Genomic DNA, 26,335 nt, shown 5'->3' on the forward strand with positions numbered 1-26,335 from the left:
TCCACATACTGGGAGGAAAACATGTGCTATTTTATCTTGTATAACTTTCCCTCTGTGAAGTTAACTCATATGTGTTCAATGTCCATTCCAAATGTGACCTTCTTTTTAGACATGAATACCATTATATTCCCCGACTGACCCAGCTAAACAGGATACCTCTCTATTCTACTTTGTGTGTTTTCTCTTTTTACTCAGACTGTGAAATATTACAGAGCATTACGTTTGTCCAAATGTGTGCTGAAATAGTGAAATTTGTAGCATTCAATTCCAAAACATTTAATGTAATATTTAATTCCAAAATTTAATTACAAAATGATGTAAATATTATATCATAATATCATAAATGATATTTAATTCCAAAATAGCATGATTTAAAAGAAAATGTTTGCTTCACATCCACAATATTCATGTCAGTGTTTCTTTTGGTGACAAATGATACATAAATATGTATAGGAAGAATCATAATTCTGTGCCTCAATGGGGCCTTTATGCCTCAGACAATTGGCTAAAATTAATCTTAGCTAGTATGTTACAAGACATACACAAATGACCTGATTTTGAGAGCTCATTAAGAATAGAGCCAGTCTAACAGCATTGCAAGGATCGATTTGGAAACATGACACTATCAAACAATTGTTCATTCCCCCCATTCTCTCCCTGTTGAGAGCCACCATGATGTTCATCTCTATAAAAGAAATCAGTTAAAATCCTCTTAGCATAGTCTGTAGTCAGGTTGTTCAATAATTTCTCTATTCATCTTCTTTGTGGTAGCTATAAACTTTGCTTGGTCAGTATAAGATCCTTTCAAAATAACAATGCATTAGACCGGATAACTTTTAAGCAGTGGAAACTTGTAACTTACATATCTGGGGACTGAGACACTGGAGCAAAGTGCCAGCAGATTTGGTGACTAGTGAAAGCCTATTCCAAATAAATGGTTTCTTCTTTAAGTTACTTTGGTCATGGTGACTCTTTACCATGGGAGTAGAATCAAGCAGTAACTATGGCAATAGCCATTGTAACATTAGTCTTACTAGCTATGATATACAAATAATCTAAGTGTGCATCAATGTATGAATGAAGGAGATTGGGTATACATACACAATGAAATATGATTCACCTCTATAACAACATGGGTGATACTGGAGGGAGTTATACATGAAGAATTCCTCATGATCTCTTATATGTTGAATCTAAAAACTTTGAACTCAGAGGAGCAAAGACTAGGAGGATGGTTGCCCAGTGAATTAGAGTAATGAATAGTAGGTAGAAGACAGAACCCACGTGCTATGAAGATGTGGCTGTATAGAATGACTAAGGAATGACTTTAGGGAACTGTACCAATTGCTTTTTCCTTGCTGTGACCAAAGACAACTCAAGGATGAGAGTGACCATGTTGGCTTACAGTTACAGAAGGATAAGAGCTCATTGTGGTGGGAAGGCAGGGAAGCAAGCAGCAGACATGGAGGCAGGATCAGAACACTGAGAGATCACATCTCATCATAAGCACAAGGGAAAGAGAGCAACATAGAAGTCCCATGAGACTTTAAACTCCTATCTCCTACTCATTACTCTCAATCACTGGGCAAACATTTGTTCCTCTGAGGTCAAAGTTTTTAGATTCAAAGTCTGTCTCCACTATGCTTCCTTCAGTAAGACTGTACCTCCATACAACCTTTTCAAACAGAGCCACCAATGGTACTCTAACACTTGAACCTATGGGAGATGTTCTGTATCGGGCCTGGCAACAATGAAGAGATACTTGTCTCTCTTAAGTTGACTGTGAGACTATTGAAAGGATAAACACAAAAGAAATGGGCATTTCTTCAGAAATATCATTCTGGGAGAAAGAAAAGGCCCCAGCAAGAAGGATCTGCTGAAAAGAGGTTTCACACAGTTCTATTTGTTAGACCACTTCACTGGATAAGCTTGAAGCTCATTTAACTAAGGTTCTGATGTAGGCAGGATCACACCTTGACTGGTATCACTTGGATATGCACATCCTTAAACTTTAGTCTTTCTTCTGGACTGCCCTGTGGACATACTGGGGGGAGGGGTGTTCACTAGATCTTTGTTTTCCTCTTCCCAGTGTAGACATATCAAATAAAACTCCACTTTCTGTTTTCTGCTTTTAATTTGGCTTTTTAAAACTGTCTTATTTAGAACATGTGGACAGACTCAACTTGAGGCACCCAGGCACACGTTAGACATCCCCACTTGCATCCTAAGCTCGACAGCAGTTTCTCATCCAACCACTGTGACTAAAAGTATTGTCTTGTGTCCTAGAGATCTGCCAGGAGAGTAAACTTAAGTGCTCTTGCCACCGAAGAAAAGAAATAGAAAGTACCTGAGGTGATGCGTTGATTTCCTCCACCATGGTAAACATTGCGGTCCAATTTCAAGTATACATGGCAAAAGTATGAACTTGTGAAACGTCACCTGAAGGGCTGCAGTTTCACCAGGTAGAAGAAAAGGAATACACAAGCTCACAAATAATCAAAGGGAAGAGCTTTCTTTCTTCACAAACCAGTTTTCCCATACGAGGAGAAAAGATGGCAGTGAAGCTTTCGTGGAACAAGAGCCTGGCTCCCAGAATCCATTACTGCCTTCACATTCATCTCCTGAAAACATATTCTAAGTTAAGCATCAGCGGGCCATGAAACCCCTTAGATCAGACAACTTCATACAACAAAATAAATGAGGACTTCATACAACAAAATAAACATGAGGCAAAAGGCTCTATAAATACCCAGATTAAAACCTGCCACAACCAGCAAGTCACTAACAGCAGCCCTTCCGTTCCTTTTGCGAGTGGTCAAAATTAATGAAGAATATTGAATTCTGTGCCAAGCTGATTAACAGCAAGTTCGTGCGAGACCATTTAAAACAGCAGAAAATGATGCTTGAAAGGGTCCCTGATGCGTTTTCTCCTTTTCCTAAGAGACTCTCAATAGCGTTCTGTTGCTGCATTTTAAAAACCACTTTCCCAAATTGGGCCCCTTCATTATCCTGCATTACACTCATTCTCTCCACCGAGGGGGCTCCGTATAAGAATGGCACCCTACTTGTGTTTCCCCGTTAAATGCACCCTCTCTCACATCTCATCTCTACTGTGAGGACCGTTGTTTCATTTCACAGCCACTCATTTCTTTGTCTCTATTTTACCAAATGCAAAGTTCTAGAATGACACAGGGGTGGCCATTTTGGGAGCCCTTCAAGAAACTAAGAGACCAGCAGCACCACCAAGATTCACTGGCCATCTCAGCTGGCGCTAAACTTAATCAATGGGCAGAGTCTTTGACTTGGGTGTGAAATCTGTGTGAGGCAGAGCAGAGGCACTAGAAAATAAAGCCAGATGTTGTCTGTTTACACTCTGCTTGCTCATTGCTTGAGTGAGATTACTTAACAGATAACAGATTACATTCACCAGAAGTGAAAGAATCAAGGTCTCTGGAAACAGTGTTACCTCTAGGAAGGATATGCTTTTACCCAGGATTCAAACTAGGAAGACTTCTCGCTAACCAGAAATTGATGTGTATCCTCTGCTTTAAAAGGAAACATAGCTGGAACAACAAATGTGATTCTGACACAGGATATTCTTCCGGTTATCTTGGAGATACACATACCAGCTACATGAAAGTGCCTAGTAAATTAACTCCCCTAGGGCTAAAGTTTTCAGGAGTTAAAAAACATATGCATGACTTAGAATCCAAGAATATTTTACACCTAGGTTAAATATAAATATATAGTATTACAAACAGTACATTCATAACTAGTCTAACATGTCAATGTGTTTGTTAGATGACTGCACATCAATCCTCTAGATTATACTAATGTGCAAATAACATGTTTTGCTGGATTGTAGAATGTGAGCAACAATGGCGTTCTTTTTCGCTTTATATCATCTGGTAATAAAATTCTAACATCAACAACAACCAAACAAAACAAAAAAGCCTGGAGTTATTACTACATTGAGCCAGTGATCATCTTACCTGTGTTAGCAGACTCCGAGGGAAATACTAAGATCTATGCTAGGCTCATAATTAATCAAGAAAAGTTTAAATTATCCACCTCCTATAAATATTCCTAAGGAATCAAAAAGATTGTCTTCTGTAACTTATGACCATTTCTATGAAATTATTAATGCAAACCCAGCATGGTGCCAATTTCACCTGGAAAATCCATTAACGTAGAACAGCTCATTCTTCAAAAGATTTGTCATCCCACTTACATTCCTTTACATATTTAAGATAAGCCAGGGGAATTCTGGGAGGGTGAGGGAAATGATTAGGTGAAGAAATATTTGAGGAGTAGGGAGTTAGGGTTTTCAAATTAGGAAAATGAAATCCATAGAGTTTCCTTGACAGAGGATATAAAAAGGACTCTGGGGTGTCAGAATGGTGGGCATTAACCTCATCTTCCACTTAGGGGACAAGCACCTGGGACATCGCTGATGCATAAGTCTTCCTTCCCCATCCTTGGTACAGAGCTGGAAGCAGCAGCCCAATTTCCACAGGACCACAGAGCTCCTGACATCCATCCCTACTGCAGAGCTTCAGGCCATAGGGATCCATAGAAAGAAAGCCAGAGACTGGGGGGGGAGGGGGGAGGGAGAAGGGGGGAGTCTTACTTTTGCCATGAATCATTGGAGGAAGGAGTACAGCCACAATGAACTTGCTAATTCACCTAGGAATAAGAGAACAGTTCACATGTCCATCTCATGGAAAATGAAAAAGAAAGGACTTAGCAATTATTTGTCAAGGGTCTACTATCATAACATTTACTTCCATAATTTTGACTATTTCCAGGTGCATTCCATGATCCCTTAAGTCCATAACATAATCTGATCTTTAAAATAGCTGTATTGAGCAGGCACTACGTTATCCTCATTACCCAGGAGGCATTTACACAAAGAACTGAAGACATTTTGCTCATGCTCACAGAACAAGTAAACTTAAAATTTGGGATACAAACCACAAACCTGTAAATTGCTAAGTCAGGGCAATCATTACACACATGTGGCAAGGGAAAGATGCAAATGTCAGGTGTTCAGGCCTTTGTGCCATTCTCTTTGATACTTCAATGCCAAAGGGATGGGAAGGACTCTTCCTTAATCTACCAAGTGATAGTGATGACTATTATGTCCCCTCAGCTTGGAAAAAATATCTGTGAACTCAACTCTGGCAGTTGCTGGTCCTGTGTGTTCTGTGAAACTAACATAAGCATGAAAGAATTGGGTCCACACCTGTGCTCTGGAGGCCACGAACAGCTAGGTTTCCATGAGTCTCTGGTCACAAGATTTCCATGAAGCCGTCCATACATAAGCCTATTTTGAGGGAGCTATTGTCTGAAGACTTCTCATAAAAAGTATGTTGCTGACTCATTGACATGGAATACATAATCAACTACACTGTTACTCAGACCTCAAGAAAATGTGGCTAAGACGTGTATTGCTTTCACAAGACAGCACGCAGCCTCCTACAACTAGACACAAAGCCTCATTTGAGCACTACAGTTAGGAATCATCTCTAACTGAAATCTCCAAAAAAGCACATAAATATGGAAAATGTGGCATCCGAATTCGCCAGACAGAACATTGTCGAGTCTGTGCAGGCTGAAGCAGCAGAGAACGGTGGTGACATCAGCCAGGGATCTGCAGATGAGGCCACTAGAGTTTTCACTACTCTGCTCATTGATTTGTGGATTACTAAGAAATCTTGGTGACTAGACAAATTTGCATACATACAACCTGTCAATGCTGAGGATCCACTGGGTTTACATAAGGTTTCAAATAATTGCAAAGGCTATACAGAATCACCAAGTCTGCTCAGCATCTTAATTTACAGAGAAGCCTCCGACTAATGACAAGCACACACAAGAGCCTTCAAATAAGCCAGGGACTGAAATGCTGAAGTCCCCTGTCAACGAAACTCCAGAAACAAATGGCTCTTGAACAAAAGTTGTAAATTTGGCTTAGAACAAAAATTTAAACAGAGAAATGGATTTTATTCCTATATGAAACTTCAGAGGATGCAATGTTTTCTTAGTAATACATTAAATCTCTGAAACCATAAACGTGACCTATTTCTGTCCTGTGTTTTCAATGACACATTTGTGCATTAAAAAAAATAGACCCACAGGTAACATTCAAGAGTATCATTCTTGATTAACAGTTGAGTTACATTACAGAGGAAAACAGAAATAGCAATTGTCTTTCTCCAATGCTTTTAATCGGGGTGTCTCAAACAATATGTTACTATCATACCTAGCCACCTGCTGCACTCTCAGGCAGAGGAAGCCTACCATTAAGCTCCAGAAACCTGGCCTGAGACCTTACAATGGACAATATAGACCTCAAAGATTAAATTGTTTGCCCCAGGTGTCTCCAATCTCAGCAGACAGAGGAAAGAGGAATAGAAAGAATCTCTCTCTCTCTCTCTCTCTCTCTCTCTCATCTCTCTGTCTGTCTGTCTGTCTGTCTGTCTGTCTGTCTCTATTTCTGTCTCTCTCCTCCCCATTTCCTCCCCTTTTGTAGTCAATTGCAAATGCACACACACACACACACACACACACACACACACACACACGCATACACACAATTTGATACAGTATTAGGATACTTTACCTTCTGATGTCCTAGAATCTCTGGAAAGCTTTCTACTCCTTAGAAGTAGAATGCATAATGTCTTCCTGCCCTGACCATTCTGGTCTCTGCATATTTTGTAAATATTTTTGTGATTACTTAATGCCAAACAAACTGTTCTGATCAGGAGGGCAGGGCAGGGTCCCCATGAATCCTGATAGATCTCAGGGTCTGATACAGCTCACAGTTGTATAACTCTTCATAAAATAATAATTGTGGAAAAAACAATATCTTTTGATTTAAAAATACATGATTAGATGGCAGTGTGGTGTTTTTACTTTTAATATAAAAACACGGCCATTTACAGAGACCTAATGCTTCATCATGCATACTTTTCATAATCCCACATGTTTCTCATAAAATTTTGATTGATAGGGACCCAAATTCATATACTCAATGTAAATTTAACCTTAGCTGTGCAACACTGTGTGCTAAAATCAGGATAGGAGATATAATGGCAAACACAACAGGTGTGGAGACTCCTGGTTAAATTACAGAGAAGAACATGGACACCAGTTTCAAGCAACAAATACCAATATTTAGAACCACATTCTTTAGTGTGTCCAAGACAGACTTTGATAACATGCCCAGGAAATAAGTATCATAAGATAAAGTTACTTCACACTAGGTTTCCTTGAGCTTTATCTGTAGGACGCTGTAAAATGCAGTCCATGCCAGAAGGAAAGCAGGAACACGCCACCTGAGAAATTCCTGTGCCATTCTTTGAGCCCGAGTGCTGTTTATCTTGACAACGTACTGCTTCTGGCCTTGCTCCAAGGCAAGCAACCCAAAGATTCATGAGGCTTTGCTCTTTGGGGATCAGTTTTAAGCAGCAATGGCAAGAAGTCTGTCCCAATAAAAACATGTCTCAAAGAAGGAAAATTCCATATTTTTCCTTTAATAGACAGAGGACCCATAATTTTTGGAGTTAAGAAATTCCTCTACTCAAGTGGCACTGCCCCAGGTTTCTTATAAACATGTCTGAGATGGAAAACACAGACCTGCTCTGTAAAACTAAAAGAACATCCTAAATCAGTATTCCAATTTGTGCTAAAACAAAATTGGGGAGAGAGAAGAGAGGAAGGAAGCATTGAAGGAGTGTGGAAATGTAACAAAGTGAGAGAGTTTGCCTTGTATATGCAAGGTCCTAGCTTAACTCTTCAGAAATGAAAACAGATTGGAATGAAATCAGGACACATGACAAGTCTGGCTTCGCCTGTTTTCCTGACTCCTTTCTGCCCTTATGCCCCGTTCATGTACATTCTCTTACTCGCTTGACCTTCAGGGTATGACTCACACACTCGGGCCATCATGACTCAGTCTTTAAAGATTAGCAAACTGGATTGAGGAAATATCTGACTGTGAACACCTGTTTACATGTATGCACATATGTATGTCAAAGGCTCACATCAGTGTCTCCTTAATTGCTCTCCACATTACTTTTTGAGACAGAATCTCTGTGAATCTAGAACTCACTGATTCAGCTAGACTGGTTAGCTGGGATAACCCAGGGTCTTCCTGTATCTGCCTCCCAAAAAATGGGATTATAAGCATGTGCTACCATGTTCGGCTCTGTATGTAAGTTCTGAGGATCCAGATGCTTCAGATACCCAGGCTTGTGAAAAAGTTCTTTATTGACTAAGCCATCTTCCAGTATCACTAAATCTTTTTAAGAGACAATGCTATCAGGAGCCGTGACAAAGACATTATATGTGTCTTTTCTATGTATCGCTTTTATGTGTAAGCGATCCACTATTTACCTTCACCTCTATCTAAGCCAAAGTACAAATCTAAACTCTTCCTTTTAAAGCCATAATGTTGTCCAAACCCATCTTCTAACCAGAAAGTACATTTGTAAATTATATTGTAAGATAATAGCAGCTGTTTTTTTTAAAGAAAATTCTCTAATATGGCATAAAATCATTAAAATCAAATTCCTAGGCATCATTAACAATCTGAAACTGAGTTATAAATGTATATAGGTCAGGGCTAGAGAGAGTTCAGTGGGTAAGAGCACTTGTTGCCCAAGCATGAGGACCTGAATCCAGATTCCTAAGACCCACATAAAAGCCCTGTATGGCCTTGTTTGCCTGTAGCCATGGCACTGAGCTTGGGCGGGGAGAAAGAGATACAGGAGGATCACTGGCACTTACTGAATAGCCAGCCTAGCCCAAAACCAAAACAAGCAAACAAAGAGAAAAACAAGAACGGTGACCTTCATATTCAGTGAGAGATCCTATCTCAAAGGGATAGGATAGAGAACAGTAGAGCTGGACACCCATTGTCCCCTTTCCCCTAAATGAGCACACATGGGCACATGTACTACTCTGTCATATGTATATACTTCATATATACACACAAACACGTATTTTTAAAAGTAAAGGTGAGTAAAAACATAATGACTATTTACTATTAAGTATAATCCATTCACTAAATATCAGTATTCTTGCACTTGATGAGTTAAATTTTCTAGACATAGACAACAGTTTAGTTTTTTGTGGCAACAACATCCACTACATTTATAGTATCTGCAGACATTATGCAGTAATGAAAATTTTAGAAAGGATAAAATTAATACGACTAGTCATAGGGTAAAGTATGAGGTATGACAACAGCTTAGCATGACTACATGCAAAATCTCTTCCCAAGCTTAAAGATAAAGCATCATGGAAAGCCTCAACATACCTTAAACACTATCTTAATAATTTCAAATCTCACACAATGCTGATGAGTTGATCCAAAGAAAAGGAAGGATACTTAATGCTGTCAATAGACTGAGAAAGGAAAAGCAAACAAAATCTTTTAAATGAAAATAATATGAAATGGTCACAAGACAGCCATTTAAACTAATTGTCATTCACTTCTATACAAAACAGAAACAAAATATGGGTTGTATTGAAATGCAAACCATTTAGGAATGTTTTCCTGACAGTGATATTTGCTAAACACTCTGAAAGTAAAAGGACAAAGAGATTTGGCAAGAAAATTCAAAGTTGGGTAGCATCTCACTGGCATAGACTAGCATAATACTCTGCGTCTAAGGTAGGAAATTGATTGAGAGTTCAAGAAAAGAACTTTGAAAATCCATGGTGACATGTTCCTGAGGTTCTACAGGATGGCTGGTCACTGAGCATCTCCACGAGTAATAAGATCAGACAAACACACAGAGTCTGGGTTCTGAGACTTATTTAATGTCAACACACAATTGAGATTTCCAAAGAAGATCTTTTCTATAATTTCACTTTGTAAAATAGTGATATTATGCTATTCATATTTATAGATTTTCTTTTGATATAGTATGGCCAAAATTTTGGAAATTTTCTATTGGGAGCCGACTCCTAGCCGAAAGCGGCTATCATCTTTACAGCCATCTCGAGCCATATACCCTGACAAGAGACTTGTTTTCAACAGCCCGCAACAGCTGAGCACACTCTGATAAACATCTTGTTTTTCTCACATATCTTGTTTTGCTGTTTAGTGCCGCCAGATGCAAAGCGCACGTGATCTCATCACTGCTAGCTAGGTGCACGTGATATCCATGCTGTAAGGCACATGACGTAGTCCCTTCAGCTGTGTTTGTCCACGAGGGCAAGGCACGTGGTAAAGGGTATAAATACCCAGCATTTCCTTCCAATAAAGAGACTTGAAGAGACTTGATCAGACTCCCTGTCTTGTCTCCATTCTTCGAGTCTCTGTCCCCACTCTCTCTCTTGCTAGTCCCTGACCCACTGACCGGAGCAGCAGAACTGGCCGTTACAAAGTGGCCCCCCAAACGTGAGGCAGCTCAGGTGGCTACAAAGTGGTGCCTCAACGTTGGAGCTCCAATAAGCGGGACACAGTGAAGGACACAGCAGGAATTGGAAGTGTGCATCCTCATTCCTGTGCTGGAGACCCTGCTGACTGACCCGAACAGGTTGCTACAAATTTCAAGGTAGTCACTGCATTGCATGGCTAATACATACTCAAAGTTTCTGCTCTCGTGAGATTTCAAAGCACCACACTTAATGCAATGAGATCCTGTGGCATTTCCTTTGCCATTTCAACCAACTCTTTACTCTCATGGTTACAGTTTCTGCTAATTGCAATACAAAGTTTTCTCTTGAACTGATCGCACTTTGAGATGGGTTATGGAAAAGGTTATAGCTTGCTACATAGTGTTTATTCTAAGTAACATCAAATAATGTCTCAGGCTGCCTCTGTAAACCTGGCTCCATTTTTCATCAAACAATTATTTTGATAAAATACAAAAAACTGTCCCAATGATTCATGTTACTCATTACTTTTATAAATTATTCAACAAAGAAATAACAAATACTCTAGGAAATATAAACTAAATGGAACTAAACACATCAAAATAAATGAATAGTTCATCCTTGATTTTATTGTGTTTATTCCATTGCTGCTTAATTAGAAAAATGCCATTATTTAGTCTACAGATCCCTATCACTGTAAAATCTATGAGCCTCTCCTATAAAACTATTATTAACTTTAGAACCAGTGATTGTTTCCCTCCAGCCAACGATAATGAAGACTAAATTGGTATTTCAATAAAATTAAAAGTTGGGAAAGCTAAGTTATAAACTTCAGAGAGGTGGGGGCTCACCAATAATGATGCAAATAGTTTCTAGATTCCTTAGTATTTGTTGAGCTCCTCTTGAAACCATTCTGATTTTACTTTGGTTACTTAACAGGAGATGACAGAAATTCAATTTAGTAGATATAAACTCAAAGAAAGATTAGCTCTGAGTTCCATTTCTGCCTGAGACTACAGAAACACATAACTCAATACCAAGCTATTTGACCTCCATAAGACTGTGCAGGCTTGAGGTCTGTCACAACTTCCAGGATTAGAGCCAAAAAGAAGCATAGACTCCAGTCAGTTCAACCCACTTTTATAGCACTTGATTCATTAGGTCAGTCATAGGCATGTGGTGACTAGATTACCCATTATCTGTCTACTTCATGCTGCAACTTTTAAAACACGCCTGATTTGATCTGCACATGTGACATGTGAAAGCAGCAATGAACATGCTTGTTAAGTTCATAGTAAACTTACTAAGTGCCATCTTATAAAGAGATCCACTAGAAGAAATTCAGAGTCCCCAAATTCCTACACTTAGTAACATGAGTGTAATCCAAGCATAGTAGGGTGGTTGAGCTTTTCCTCTTTATTTTTCTGTGAGCATTTTCATGGCAGCTGAGAAATTGTGAAACTTGTATTCAATAAACACATTTATATATATATATATATATATATGTATATATATATATATATATATCACATAGAGAACTTCAGGATTGGTCCCTACAACTCTGAAGTATGGTAGGCAATATGTACTACTGCAGTTAGGACAAAACCCCCAAATTTGGAGGCCTGTACAATCTCACTGAAGCCAACATGGAACAACTGTCATTCATTATCATATCTAGGGTCAAAGGAAAAACAAAATATAATCTAAGGCACTGATCCAGCAGCCATCTAGCTAAATTCCTATTAATAGCACACAGATAACATGTGATCCTATATGCAATAAAAACTTGAGATGCTCTTTCCCTCATCAGGCTTGGGGCCAGGGTGAAAGAAAGGGGGCGGTGGATAATTTCACTATCTTCTTTAGCTTTTGTTTGTTTCTTCTCTGTCATGGAGGCAACAACAACAACAAAAATTATTTGAGTGAGCCAGTTTGGCTTTCGTGCCAAACACAACCAGTCAGAGGCATCGTGGTACACTATGACATAGCCAAAAGCTCATTGTTTAAGCATGGCCCAATTTCCTGGAGTCCAAGTTCTAATTAGGGGTTTTCTCTTTGAATTTTAAAAGGCAAAAAGTGAAGACACAAACTCCTAATACATATAATTAAGACAAGTAACCTTAACCTTGCAGGGTTTTAGAGGCTCTTACTGTCACTCTCGACACAGGTCTCCTGCTGAGAGCGTAATTACAGTTTTGCTACACCTCATACAGTCTGCCTCCCAGAGAGCGAACACTGTTTGTTATTAAAAGAAGACTGTCATATCCAGCTCCCTCTGCACATAATGTCTCTCCCTGACACAGCTTACCTTTTATCTAGTCTTTCAAGTGTGGAGAGGAGGGGAAAGGCTTGTGAACTACAGAGACTTGGTAAATTCTAACAAGTTGGAATTAATCGAGTGTTCCCCCGCCTCCCCACCAAAAGAGTCCTTGTCTCCTCAATTTGACACACTTGCATTCGACGCCCGGAGCTGCCTTTTCTTTACTATGCCTATAAACCAAGCTAAAATAAAAAGCAAAGCCACAGAATCCTAACTACCTAAGCTTCAACAGTGCAAAATTCCATTTCTAATTAAATAGCATAGTTTAAACCATTATGCCTGCAGGCCACATTTGTAACACCAAGGTGGTAGCCAAGTCTCCTCTACTGATTCATAACAACTGCTTTGAGCAGCAGTTGGGTAGGCAAATGCATTCTGTCTCCAAAGAGGTTCTATATGTCCTGTAAAATGAAGAACTTGGCATTTATTGAAGTTCTATAACTACATATTTTCAGTTGTGTAAATAGAACGACAGAAAATGGATTTCCCAGATTTATCATTAAGTCGCTTTGCAGCATAGTTAGACATTCTTAACTGGCTTTCCATGTCTCACAGGTTGTGACATCTCATTATGTGCTGTAACCTGCTCCAACAGTCTGCATCAAAAAAAGATGGCTCTGTGGGCTTACTATTTCTTTTTTACTATCACTTTCTAATCTGTTAAAAGGCAATAACAGATCTGAAAACAAAACACTCAGTGGTACAATACTTAAAGACAGAAAGAAATGGAGCAATAAATGAAAATCTTGCATCAGGCAAAACTTCCTAATACCACCTCCTCCAATTTTGATAAAATAAAATATTTGCAGGCAATAATGGAAAATACACATTTAAATCTGTTTTAATTTTATATAACATCCCAAAGAACTCAAGTATACATTTTAATACATAAAAACATATTAAGATGATAATATAAACTCTAGAAGATCTATAGAATGGAAGAATTATTAAGCAGTTTAAATAAATGAAAAAGATTAGATATATCTTTATTTGAACTTTTTTTTTTTTTTTAAAGAATTTCGTACGCCGGACAGTGGTGGTGCATGCCTTTAATCCTAGCACTTGGGAGGCAGAGGCAGGTAGATTTCTGAGTTCAAGGCCAGCCTGGTCTTCAGAGTGAGTTCCAGGACAGCCAAGGCTATACAGGGGAACCCTGTCTCGAAAAACAAAAAAACAAAAAACAAAACAAAAAAAAACAAAAACAAAAAGCAAACAAAAAGAATTGCATATATAAGTACAGTATTTATATCATTTCTACCTCTTCTGTTTTCTCCTCCATCTCCCTCTCAAATCTATGACCTCTTATTTTTAAATTATTATTGCTATATTCATAACACATATTTGTGTGCATGTACACACAGACATGTACACACACACACACACACACACACACACACACACACACACACAGAGTCCACTGAATCTTCCAGCAGTAGAAAAGCCAGCCAGTAGGGAGAGTCCCTTTAGCTCAGTCCCAGACAGATTGCCCCACATTCCACAACCAAACACATGGCGACTCCAGCAGCAGCAGCAGATATACTCAGTCTAGTTTTGTCATGCAAACAATAGCAGCATCAACAGACTGCAGAGGGTGGGAAGACTACAGACTTAGAGAGTGAGTGACTCGCAGGGTGGCAGATCACTCCTGACAATAGAATGTTCATATAACAACACGGTTGCCCCAGGAGTTCCTTCTTCAACACATGCAGGTACCTCATTTAAACTCTAATTACTAGTTTCTTTTCTTTTATTGAAAATAGATTTGTTTTCATACAATATATTCTGATTAGTTTCCCCTTCCCTTCATTCCTTCGAGTTCTTCTCTACTCCCCTCCTACCTAGAACCATACTCTTGCTGTCTCTCATCATAAAATAAACAGGCATCTAACAAATCATAATAAAATACAATAAGATAAACAAAAAACAATAAAGTAACAAAATACAGTAAGACAAATGACAAAACAATCAAACAAACAAAGCAAAAAATGAGCCAAAGAACAAACAAACAAAGCAAAAAATGTGCCAAAGAAAAAATCACAAGAAATGCATACAGACACAAAGACTCAAATGTTTGCACACACAGGAATCCCACAAAAACTCCAAACCAGAACCCACAAAAAGATAATTTTCCCCTTTCTAATTGTTCTTTACTGTTCTTAAAGACGTTTTTCCAAATCTGTAGGCTCTCAAGGGTCAGCATATGCTGAAACCATTTTACGGATCCACGGTCATCCATTCCAGTGTCAATTGGCTTTTAGTTTCAGCAGCTGTGAAAGGGACACACACAATAAAAAATTAGCAAGCTCCATGCCACACAAAAAAGATGCCATAATCTGTATGAAGTATTCACTTGGAGAACAGTTCTAGGTACAGAGGCATGGATGGTAAACACTACCTTACTTCTGTAACCCAAAGTCATTCTTCATGAACTAGCCCACTTCCCCATCTTGGGTGTGTCTGAGGAGTGCATGCTTGCCCTGCTCTGACAGGCCTAAGGCTAAGGAAGAGCCGGTTGTGTTTTCTCCTGCCACATCTACCTAGCTTTAGTGCCTGACAGGCTAATCTGACTTGGCACTGTGGCTAGCCAGACCACTGGCTCTATGTGATGCTGACGGGACCTTTGGCTGGGTTGGTAATTACAATTTCTACCCCAAAGGGAGAGATGTACATTGTACATTTTGGCTAGATGGTTGCCTACTTCTGAGGCAAATTTCATATTTTTTTATTTATATTTCTTAGTGATTGAATCCTTCTTTTATCCCTATGATAAACCGTTGCTTGGTCTTTGAAGACTTCCAGAGGCTCACAAGCACCAAACTGGATTCCTAACAATTTTTCCTCCTTAGGTACTCTGACTCTACACAGATCTTGTCATATGTTCATTTGAGTGACCCACACAGACACTTGTGTCTACTCTGTCCTTCTCTTACCCTGTGCTGAGGGTTTAGCATCTTAGAAACACCATTTGTAAGTTGATCTACATCATTCAGATCCACAGTTTCTCCAACTTTATAAGGATCACTCAGCAAAGCCACAAAAGGGTCATACCAGCCATGAGGTTTCTGCTTCAGCTTTTTAATGATCCTATGAATACAGATTCATTGGGCCTAATGAACTGTCAAACACAGTATTTCGTATATTCAGTTCTCCCTCTCTCTTTCTCTCTCTTTCTCTCTCCTTCTCTCTCTTTCTCTCTCTCTCTTTCTCTCTCTTTCTCTCTCTTTCTCTCTCTTTCTCTCTCTTTCTCTCTCTTTCTCTCTCTTTCTCTCTCTCTCTCTCTCTCTCTCTCTCTCTCTCTCTCTCTCTCTTTCGCGTTCTTGCTCTCTCTTTCCCCCTTCCTCCCTCCCTCTCTCTTACTCTCTCCCTCCCTTCTTCCCTTCCTCCCTCCTTCCCTTTCTCCCCCCATTTCTCCCTCTATCTCTCCCCTGTCCTGTCCTGTTCTGCCCTGCCCTTCAGTTCCCAACACTCCTGAGGATCTCAGCTGTTGACGTCCAAGTGTGTCTGATGACTCCTCTTCCCTCAGGTTGTACAGTCTTCAGGTCAAGTGAGGTGAGCAATTACACTGCTCAGTGGCTCTAAATCCAGAGGAGTCAGATTGATTCCATCTGGTCCTGTGTCCCACAGCCTCACAGGCCAATGTGTGGTGTATCCTTTCATTGCTCAACTAAAAATATTCCTGAATTCAAATGACTTATACTTACAGTCTCTGTGGTTATCACAATTTGCTATATGAGGCCATTGTTAAGGCATCTAGCTGTATGTTAATCATGGATGTTTCCCTTCTACTCAGTTTAAGGTCAGGCTTGAAAAGTATCTTCTAAGACTTCTTTGCACTCTCTCTACTCATGGTTCTATTCTGTTCATGGGTTCTAAAATGTTTGATCCCAGAAAAGGCTCTTGGGTGAACATATAATTTGCATTCTCCTTCTCTTGCACCCTACCAATTCTGAGAAAAACAAATACTTTGATTTCATTTTTCCTTTTTTATCACTTTCCCTGCCAAATCAGAAGCCAATATAAAGGATAGTTTCTACATATCCTTCCTTACCTCTAAGTCTTTTTATTTTTATTTATTTCATTTGATGTGTGTGTGTGTGTCTGTGTGTGTGTCTGTGTGTGTGTCTGTGTGTGTGTGTGTGTGTGTGTGTGTGTGCATGCGCCTGCATGCAAGCAGCATTGGGCAGTGACTATGGAAGTCAGAAGAGTATTATATTGAATACCTGGAGCTAGCACAACAGATAGTTGGGAGACACCATATTGGTACTGGGAATTCAACCTGGGTCCTCTGAAAGAGAAGCTAGTGCTCTTAACTGCTGAGATATCTTCCTAGCCCCCTGTAATTCTTCTATGGGAAAGTTTCTTTCTGGGCAAACAGTTGAGCCTTGGTTGCACATACTATCACTCACAGCAAAAGTCACACAAAAATTGCCACAGCCTACTTTTGATCCCATATGTGCTAACTCCAGATGTTGCAGTATGTTTCCTAGACCATCATTCGTTAAGGAGTATACTCCTGCATGCAGGGAGCAGACGTCATTCATCAAAGAGGCACGCAACCCACTAATACATACAAGATGAACACCTAAAATTCCATCTAATCATACTCTATTTGCTGTTGGTTTGGCATTGGCTGCAATTATTATAATCCATAATAGTAAGCATGCAACTGTCACTATAGCAAGAAGACATAATACCCCATACCATATGGAGAAGGTAGCCACACTGGGATTGCCCCACAGACATTCCACCCTCTGGAAGACCAGCCTGTTTTGTTCATTCACTCAGAGCAGTATCCATGCAACTGCTTCTCCCAAACATACATCAGGATACAGAAAACTATCAGGGGCCAAGTGTGGGTTGGCAGCCCGGGTAGAAGTAATCACTTTGATTGAGCCACAAGCAATAGATACAAAATAGTCAAGTGGATGAAGGACTACATTATCTTCATAGGTTAAAATTAGTCTGGAGCACCAATACCTTGAAGAGAGCAGAGGCACTCATTTAAATCCCACCATAAGGTTTGAGCACTATTCTCTTGATACACAAGAATCCTGAATGGGTTTAAGAAAAACTAAATGATAGATAACCAATAGAGTTTTAAACAGTTATCTAGGAGTGGTATGTAGGAGGATCAGAGATGGAAGAGACTGGATAATGAGAGAGTGTCATAACATGGAGGAGTGAGGTGATGTCAGTCAAACATACATCCCCACTACTCGTTCAGATCTCGGGTCAAAGCTTTCTGCTTGGATTTAACTAAGAACCCTTTAGAATCCGTGTATCCAATCCCGATTGCTTAAAATTTGCACATGCTTTTATACAATTCACTGTGGTTGTAGTGGGTTAATAATTGCTATATTCTTTCTAGTGTGGGGATCCAGAAGGAACTCCAACAACAAGTGAAAATTAAAATGAAACATAATGGTCATATGACAATCTTGTATTTTTCAGTGGAAAATGTGTCAATGTCCCCTAAAGAAAACCCTCTATGGATTAAGAGAAAATGAATCTAGTAATCTGTTATATCTAATTCTTTTTTTCTCCTTTGTTTCCAGAGTTGACCCTTAATCCATTTCATCTAGAGTATGATATAGAAAATTTTTAAAATGAAAGAGTTTATAGAAAAACAATACTTCTAGGAGCAAGCTGGGGATGTCCGCTCATACCTGCTCCCAGCCTGCCTCCGACTTCAGTGACAACTACAGCAGAGTGACTGTCCACAGTTTCACTTGCATGAACTTTTTCCACTTGTCCCTGTTTCTGCTGCAGAATAGCTGACATTTTGCCATGTTCAGGGCATGGAAGTGAGAACAGTCTTTATATGTCCACCATGTTCTTATGCTTTCACCTCTGTTCCCTCATCATCACAATAGCTGCACCAGGCTCTCAACATTATCTCTACCTTTGCAGATGAAGTGAAATAATTTACAAAGACATAGCATCTTCCTTAAGATACTGATCTTTAAGAAACTAGGCTTCCAGATTGCAAGGCTTGGTCTCTTCCCACTTGATGATCTTATCTCTTGGGCAAGACCTTCAAGGGACTAGAACACTGTGGGGAAAGTCATAAGACTTAGCCATAGACTCATATTCTGAATGCTTAGTCACCAGAAAGTAGAACAGTTTAAAAAAGATTAGAAGGATAAAAAGGTGTGGCCTTGTTGAAGGAAGTATGTCACTGAGGGTGAGCTTTGAGATTTCAAAAGTCCACATCAGGCCCAGGTTCATTCTCTCTCTCTCTCTTTCTCTCTCTGTCTCTCTGTCTCTCTCTGTCTCTGTCTCTGTCTCTCTCTCTCTCCCTCCCTCCCTCTCCCTCCCTCCCTCTCCCTCCCTCCCCCCTCTCCTTCCCCCCGCCTCTGTGTGTGTGTTTCAAGATATAAAGTTCTCAACTATTTTCCTAGCACCTCTCTATCTAGATGCTGTCATATATGCCACCATGCTCTCTAACATGATGATAATGGACTCTGAAACTGTAAACAAGCAAGCCCCCAGTTACATGCTTTCTTTTATAAGACTTGCCTTGGTCGTGGTGTCAACACAGCAATAGAACACCATGACAAAATACATTTGTTTTGTTAACTAGCACATAAAGTACTAAATATGGATATGACATTTTCAAACAATGTGCATTTTAGTAATTCTCTTTTTCCCATCTCCCTACAACCCTATTCCCCCTGGTTCTTTCTAGTAACCTGCTTCTCTCTCTCTCTCTCTCTCTCTCTCTCTCTCTCTCTCTCTCTCTCTCTCTCTCATCTTTAGTTTACTCTGAGTCCATTTTCCCCATCCCATCCTTCTACATTACCAAATATTGCCCTCTATTGGAGAACGTCCTGAGTTTTAGGCTTTACTCGTACCCATTTATACTATTGCTTAATATTATACTTTGCAGAACCATTCATTTTACTGCAAATTTCAGAATTTAATTCATTTTTACACCTGAGTAAAATTTCATTTACAGATACACTTCTATGAACACACACACATAGAGAAATTAAATATTTACTTCATTTCTTGTAGCTTGGTTTACTCCTGCTAGTATAAGGAAGAGGTGGAGTTATTGCTAGAAGAAAAAAATTAGAAATGGCAAATCTAATAGGATACAAAAAAAAAAAACATTGAGGATGAAGTGTAGCAGGGGCTCAGTGCTCTAGAGCCACAGCACTTTTTAAAAAAGTTTTGTATTGATTCTTCGTGAATTTCACATCATGCGCCCCAATCTGACTCATCTCCTCATCCCTTCATAGCTCCCCTCCGCCATTGCAACACCCCCCCAAAAAAAAGAAAGTAAAAATCAACACAAGAAAAGAAAAAGAAATAACAACAAAACTCTTGCCACAGAAGCTGCACTGCATCATGGTGTACCACACATGTAACTCTTTTGTCCACATGTCTTTACTTATAAGTGTTCATTTCAATGTCTGATTTGTCTGGTTTGAGGCCTCCAGCTTCTGCTACACTATACTGGATCCTCACAGGGACTCCTCTCAGATATCCAGTTGTTGCTCTGTGTGATGGTGATCCCGAAACTTTGGATCTGCAAGACAGGTACTTTTATGCACTCCAGAAGTTCACAGATTGGGGGTAGGCCAATTCAAAACCCTGATCTGGGCCTGAGTGGTAGCTGAGATGGTCAGCCTGCCAGCTCTCTCACATTCACACATCCTGGGCTAGCTCACTCAACTGCCACAGCCAGCCAGGGACAGAGCCAGCTCTCCCACTCTCATGCCCTCTGAGCTAGCTCACCAGAACTCCTACCACCAGGGTCAGCTCTACTGTGATGCCCAGGCCAGGTGTAAGGCCTGGTCTCCAGAGTGCTGTAGCCAGAGAAGAGGGGCCAGCTCTCCCACCTGCCTCAGGTAGTGAGGGGGTGTGGCGAAGGACACATTTCTCCAGCACCTATGCCACCTCAGGACAGATGACAGACAGAGCCTGCTCCCCTGTGTTTATACCTTCTGGGCTGGCTCATCTGCATCCAATCCACCAGGACCAGCTTTCCTGTGGTGTCTAGGCAAGGTGATAGGCTGTTCTCCTACTCTCCCCCGAGTGCTGCAACTGACAAGCAATGGGGTCCTCTCTCCTGAGTGACTCAGCCAGTGAGGAGCGAGGACAGCTCTTCACAGACTTTGGACATAAACATGGTCCCAGGCAGCAACCCTGATCAGGGATGTCTACATGGCCTTTAGTGGTAATGTGATCCAGGGACATCAACATAGACCCCTACTGCTGCGTGGTCATGGACCAAGACATGGCCCTGAGCGACAGCACTGGCCAGGGCTTCACCATGATCCACAGTATGTCTTAAGGCCCCAAGCCCACAATATCCATCTCACCATCAATGGAATTCAACTCTTCCCCCACATGCTCCATTTGTTCTGCTGTCAGACATCTGTGTGATTCAGATCCTCCAACCCACTCCCAGCCCCCATCTCATGTTTCCTTCCTGCCAATACTTTGTTTCCCCAAGGTCTCAGCTTCCTGAATTTGCCTTTCTCTTCATCACACCCACATATCTCATGGCCTTTCTCCATTTACCTATTAAGTAACATACGTAATTACAATCAAACAACAAACAATAAAGCTAAGGTTACACTCTACAGTCAGAGCTCTGGAAAGTGTCTGACATATGCTAAATACTGTTCTTGATAGGACCTAATAGCAGATGTGAGTTGATTTCTCCAATTTTTGAAGGCTGATTTAAATTTCTAGATGATTTTGTTCCTTTTATTAATACTAGAGATCAACAATTTCCCCCAAAGCCTCTATTTATTGCAATATAATACTGAAATAAATTAAAACTCAATATACATCATCTCTCTGCTTAATTCTCATCACTCCAAGCTATAGTGTTATTAGGTACAAGATAGTCTGAATTAAGTTAAAAATCTGTTTTCAGATGTCTTGAAGCTGTATAATACAGATCTCCACTATCGAGGCTTGACTGACCTCCTTTCCCAATCACACTGCTAAAACAATTGCGTTTAGTTGGGAATCTTGTCTCTCTTTCTCTCTTTTTCTCTTTCTTCTCTTTCTTTCTTTCTTTCTTTCTTTCTTTCTTTCTTTCTTTCTTTCTTTCTTCCTTTCTTTCCTTCTTCCTTCCTTTCTTCCTTCCTTTCTTTCTTTCTTTCTTTCTTTCTTTCTTCTTTTTTCATTAATTTATTTATTCACTTTACATCCTGATCTCAGCTCCCCTTTCAGCTCTCCTGCCAGTCTAACCCTTATAAATCCCTCCCCCCATTAACCCCTCAGAGAAGAGGAAGCTCCACTTGGGTGTCACCTTGCCCTAGGACATCCAGTCCCAGCAAGACTAAGCACATCCTCTCCCACTGAGGCCCAACCAGGCAGTCCAGTTAGGGTAAAGGGTTCCACTGGCAGGCTACAGAGTCAGAGATAGCCCCTGCTCCAATGGTTAAGGGACTCACATGAAGACGATGACACCTGAGGTACACTTATGGCCTTCATACACACACACACACACACACACACACACGACCAATGGCTTGAGATGGTAGAATATACTCATAATGTATTTGAGGGAAGGAGACAAGGCACAAAGATGATCAGTTCAAGGTTAGCCTAGGCAATATTGTGAGATCCCTTCACAAAAAAAGCAAAAAGAATCTTGGTGTGTGAGGATTTGGGGAGTGTAGGGTTGTGCTATAAAAAATAGGTAAAAAATATTGCAATTTAATATGGAAAATACTGTCTCCCTCATGTCTGATTTGTGAAATTTGTATGAGCCCAACATGCCCTGGGAATGTGATGCTCCTCTTCTGTATAAAAGTAAAATTTAGGTCATTCTATAAGCATAGCACAATTTCCTTTCTGTGTTTTTGTTTCTCTGATGAGCCTTTATCATGACTTACAGACATATTTTTAGTGTTTACACCAGGCCTCTCTACACTTCACTTTCAGCTTGCTTTTTGTTGCAGATGATGAGGCTTGGAGGATGGGTAGAAACTGAATCTTAGGGAATGGTTTTCAAGGTCCTCCTTCAGAAAAAAAGGCAGAAAGCATTCTGACTACAAATTAGATTCTGGTTCCACTTGGTTCCTGTGCTTCTTCCTTCTGACTTAAAACACTGTCTGATGGATAGTGGAGATGAAGCTTACACTTAAAGCTGGAATTCACCTTTGATAGAATACTTACCTCCAAGATGATCAAACCAATATGTGGAATAGCCTAGAGTAAACCTCAAACTTACAAACTCTGAGTCTGCTGTTACTTTAACCACATCAACTAAAGATGGATGAGGAAAATTGATTCTGGTCTGTGAATAGACTTCTCCACTTCTCCACCAAATCCACTCTACTCACTAATACATCTCACATGACCTGGGTAAGCAATAGAGTTTAAGCCTTGACTTAAATGAATCATACACAAAACATCTCAGGAAGCAACTGACAGCTAATCTCAGTGGTCAGCTTGATGAGTCTGAGAATGCCAAATGAAACAAGCCTGTTTCCATGTGTGTGAGGGATTATCTAGACTGGGTTACTTAAGGTGGGGCGAACCACTTTTCTATGGACATTACCATGACAAGGGCTGGAGTTCTAGGCTGAATGAGCAGGAGAATGTGAGAAAGAGGACTGTGCACAAGCATTCATAGATCTCTGATTCCTGACTATGGCTTCCTTGCCTGGATGAACTAGCCTCAAACTATGAGTCAAAATAACCTCTTTCATTCAGTTGTTTCTGTCAGAGATTTCATTACAGTGAGACAAGTAACCCACCAATGGTGATGAAAATTACTCATTCTCTGTATCTAAACATTATAAATAATATTTCTAAAAGCATAGCTCATATTATTAAGAGGATTAGAACAATGGAGAAGAGGTCTAAAAGAGTTCGACAAAAGAAAAAATTGACTTAACTTTGTGCCTTAGCTATCTCACCATGCAGTTAACAATGTGCTAAGTTTGTCCTTAGAGAAAATTATAACAAGGGGTCTCTGGAGCACAAAAGCTTTGCCTATTGAGCCAGATCAGTAGTGCCCTCTACTACCTCGCCTTCCATCTGGAACAGCACCATTGGTTTTGTAGTCCCCAAAGGCACTATCCTGACACATCTCATTAATTTTTACAGGATCTTGACCTGTAAGAATAAATGATCTATGCTTCAATGTCTAAGTATGCATATAAAGAGTATAGTGCTTAACTTAAGTGCTATATAGGTAATCTGGGGCCCAAGAAAAACTATATGTGTTCAAGGAATGTACATTTCTTGAAGCATTTATTAAGAATTCAAGCAAATACAGTATAGCCTCAGACACTCCAAATCTATACAGAACGAAGTTCACGAGAGTATTCCCTGCCACACATCCCTGCTGCTTTATTATGCATGGTGTCCAAATTATACCCCCTTTCATGCTGATGTAATCTTGGTTTGTTGTAACTAGATCTCTCTGTGGTTGGGAGGTCAAAGAAAAGATGCCTAAAAAAGTAAAATCGTCTCCCCAGTAAAATCATCAAATACTGAAAGACTTCAAAGCTTAGTATATTATAAAGTTGGTCGTATGACTAAAACTAAGTAAATGTTCATGAAGGAGAAATGTAACCAGACCACAATGACTTATAACTGCCCAATACCAACACTGAGAAAAGAAAATCTAAGGTTACTGGGCAATCACGTTGTAGTTCTATATTATTAACTTTTTCATTCAAACAGATTATATCTAATAGAATGTTGGCAAATAGGCAAACCAAAACTGAGTCTTTCAAAATCATACCTTTGCTTAGAGAGGTCAAGATGAAATTGGTTCCCTGGTTCAGCAGGGAAAATATCACCAATAGGTGACCAAGCTTAGTGACCTGTATTCAATCTCTTCTATCACATGGTAGAAGGAGAAAATGGAGTTCCCCTCTGACCTCCACACATTGTATCATGCACACCCATGCTCATATACACACATACAACCATATACACAATAAATAAATGTAATAAAAACTGTTAAAGCAAAATCACAAAAACAAACATTATTTGCACTTTGGCCAGTTGTGAGTCTTAATATTATCTCCTATCCATAGCAAAACAAACTCTGTTGAAAACTGCAGTAACCTATGAGTTGAGAGGGCAACTTGATACTGTGTCCATTTGGAAAAATAATAGTTCTAAATTCTATCCTAGGGCTGAGGATGTACCTTCATAGTTAGGGTTTCATTGCTGTAAAGAGACACCATGACCAAGGCAACTTTTATAAAAAGCAACATACAATTGGGGCTGGTATAGTTTCAGAGGTTCAGTCCACTATTAACATGATGGGAAGCATGGTAGCATCCGGGTGCTGGAGAAGGAGCTGAGAGTTCTACATCTTGATTCTAAGGTAGGCAGAATGAAATTCTTCTGCAGGCAGCCAGTAGGAGACTCTCTTCCACAGTGGGCAGAGCTTGAGCATAGGAGTTCTCAAAGCCCACCCATACAGTGACATTCTTCCTCTAACAAGACAAATTCTCCTCCAATAACTCCACACCACCTAATACTGTCACTTTCCATGGGCCAAACATATTCCAACCACCATACTCTACTCCCTGGCCTCCACAGACTTATGCAAATACATGAGTCTATGGAGAATTTACCTAGTCATAGTATAATGAAAACTACATTTAGTTCAACTTTAAAAGTCCTCATAGTCTTATCACAGTCTCAACAATGCTTCAAAGTCTCTTCTGAGATTTGTGCAATTTCTTAACTTCAGTCCCCTATAAAATAAAATTTAATTAATTAATTAATTTAAAGAACAGATGTTTGGGCCCTGCTAATTAAGGTCAAAGTCTACCATTGTCCAGATAGCTCTATTGAGCTTAGCACAAAATGGAGGATTCCCTTTACCAGCAGGGCTTCTCCTTTGCTGACCTCCTCTGGGAAGTCTGAAACCCTCACACCCTCTACTTGAAGAATTGGAGCCTTGGTGATATTACAAATTCAACTTCTTTCTCCCTATAGGAACATGGCCAGCAAGCACCAGGAATTACTGGAATGTCTCTCCATGTAAAGGAGACATTATCTGCTAACCTAAGCTGTAATCAATGGCACTTACCCACCCTCGGAATCCTCATTCTAAATATATATTTATGTATATGTATATGCATATGCATATGCATATGTATATGTATAATGTGTGTGCATGTGTGTGTATGCATGTATGCATGCCAGCATGTATGTATATGTATGTGTACATATACGAAGGTGACCTCGATGAAATCCTCAAGTAACAGGAAAGACAAAGCCCTAACTGGACATCTCATTGACAAATGAGATTCAGTTGTTGGCTAGAGAGATCCCATGAAAACCTCCAGACAATCTAGGTTGTTATCAAGGCTATGGGTTGCTTTCCACAAACTGACAGCAATAACTTATTGACCATTTTTCCTGCCTAATCGGAAGCCAATATAAAGGATAGTTTCCACATATCTTTCCTTACCTATATGTTTTTTTATTTTTATTTATTTCATTTGGTGTGTGTGTGTATGTGTGTGTACCACCACATGCCCAGCAGGAGATGGCCAGCAGAAAATGAACTCAACAGCATCATTAGAGATTCCTTTTCTTATCATGACATATCCTAGCTTTTTTTGTCAAGCTGCTAGCATGCCCAGCTGAAAGATGCTGAGGTCTAAGACCGGA

This window comes from Grammomys surdaster, unplaced genomic scaffold (genome assembly GCF_004785775.1).
Source record: "Grammomys surdaster isolate TR1022 unplaced genomic scaffold, NIH_TR_1.0 191, whole genome shotgun sequence".
Taxonomy (NCBI): domain Eukaryota; kingdom Metazoa; phylum Chordata; class Mammalia; order Rodentia; family Muridae; genus Grammomys; species Grammomys surdaster.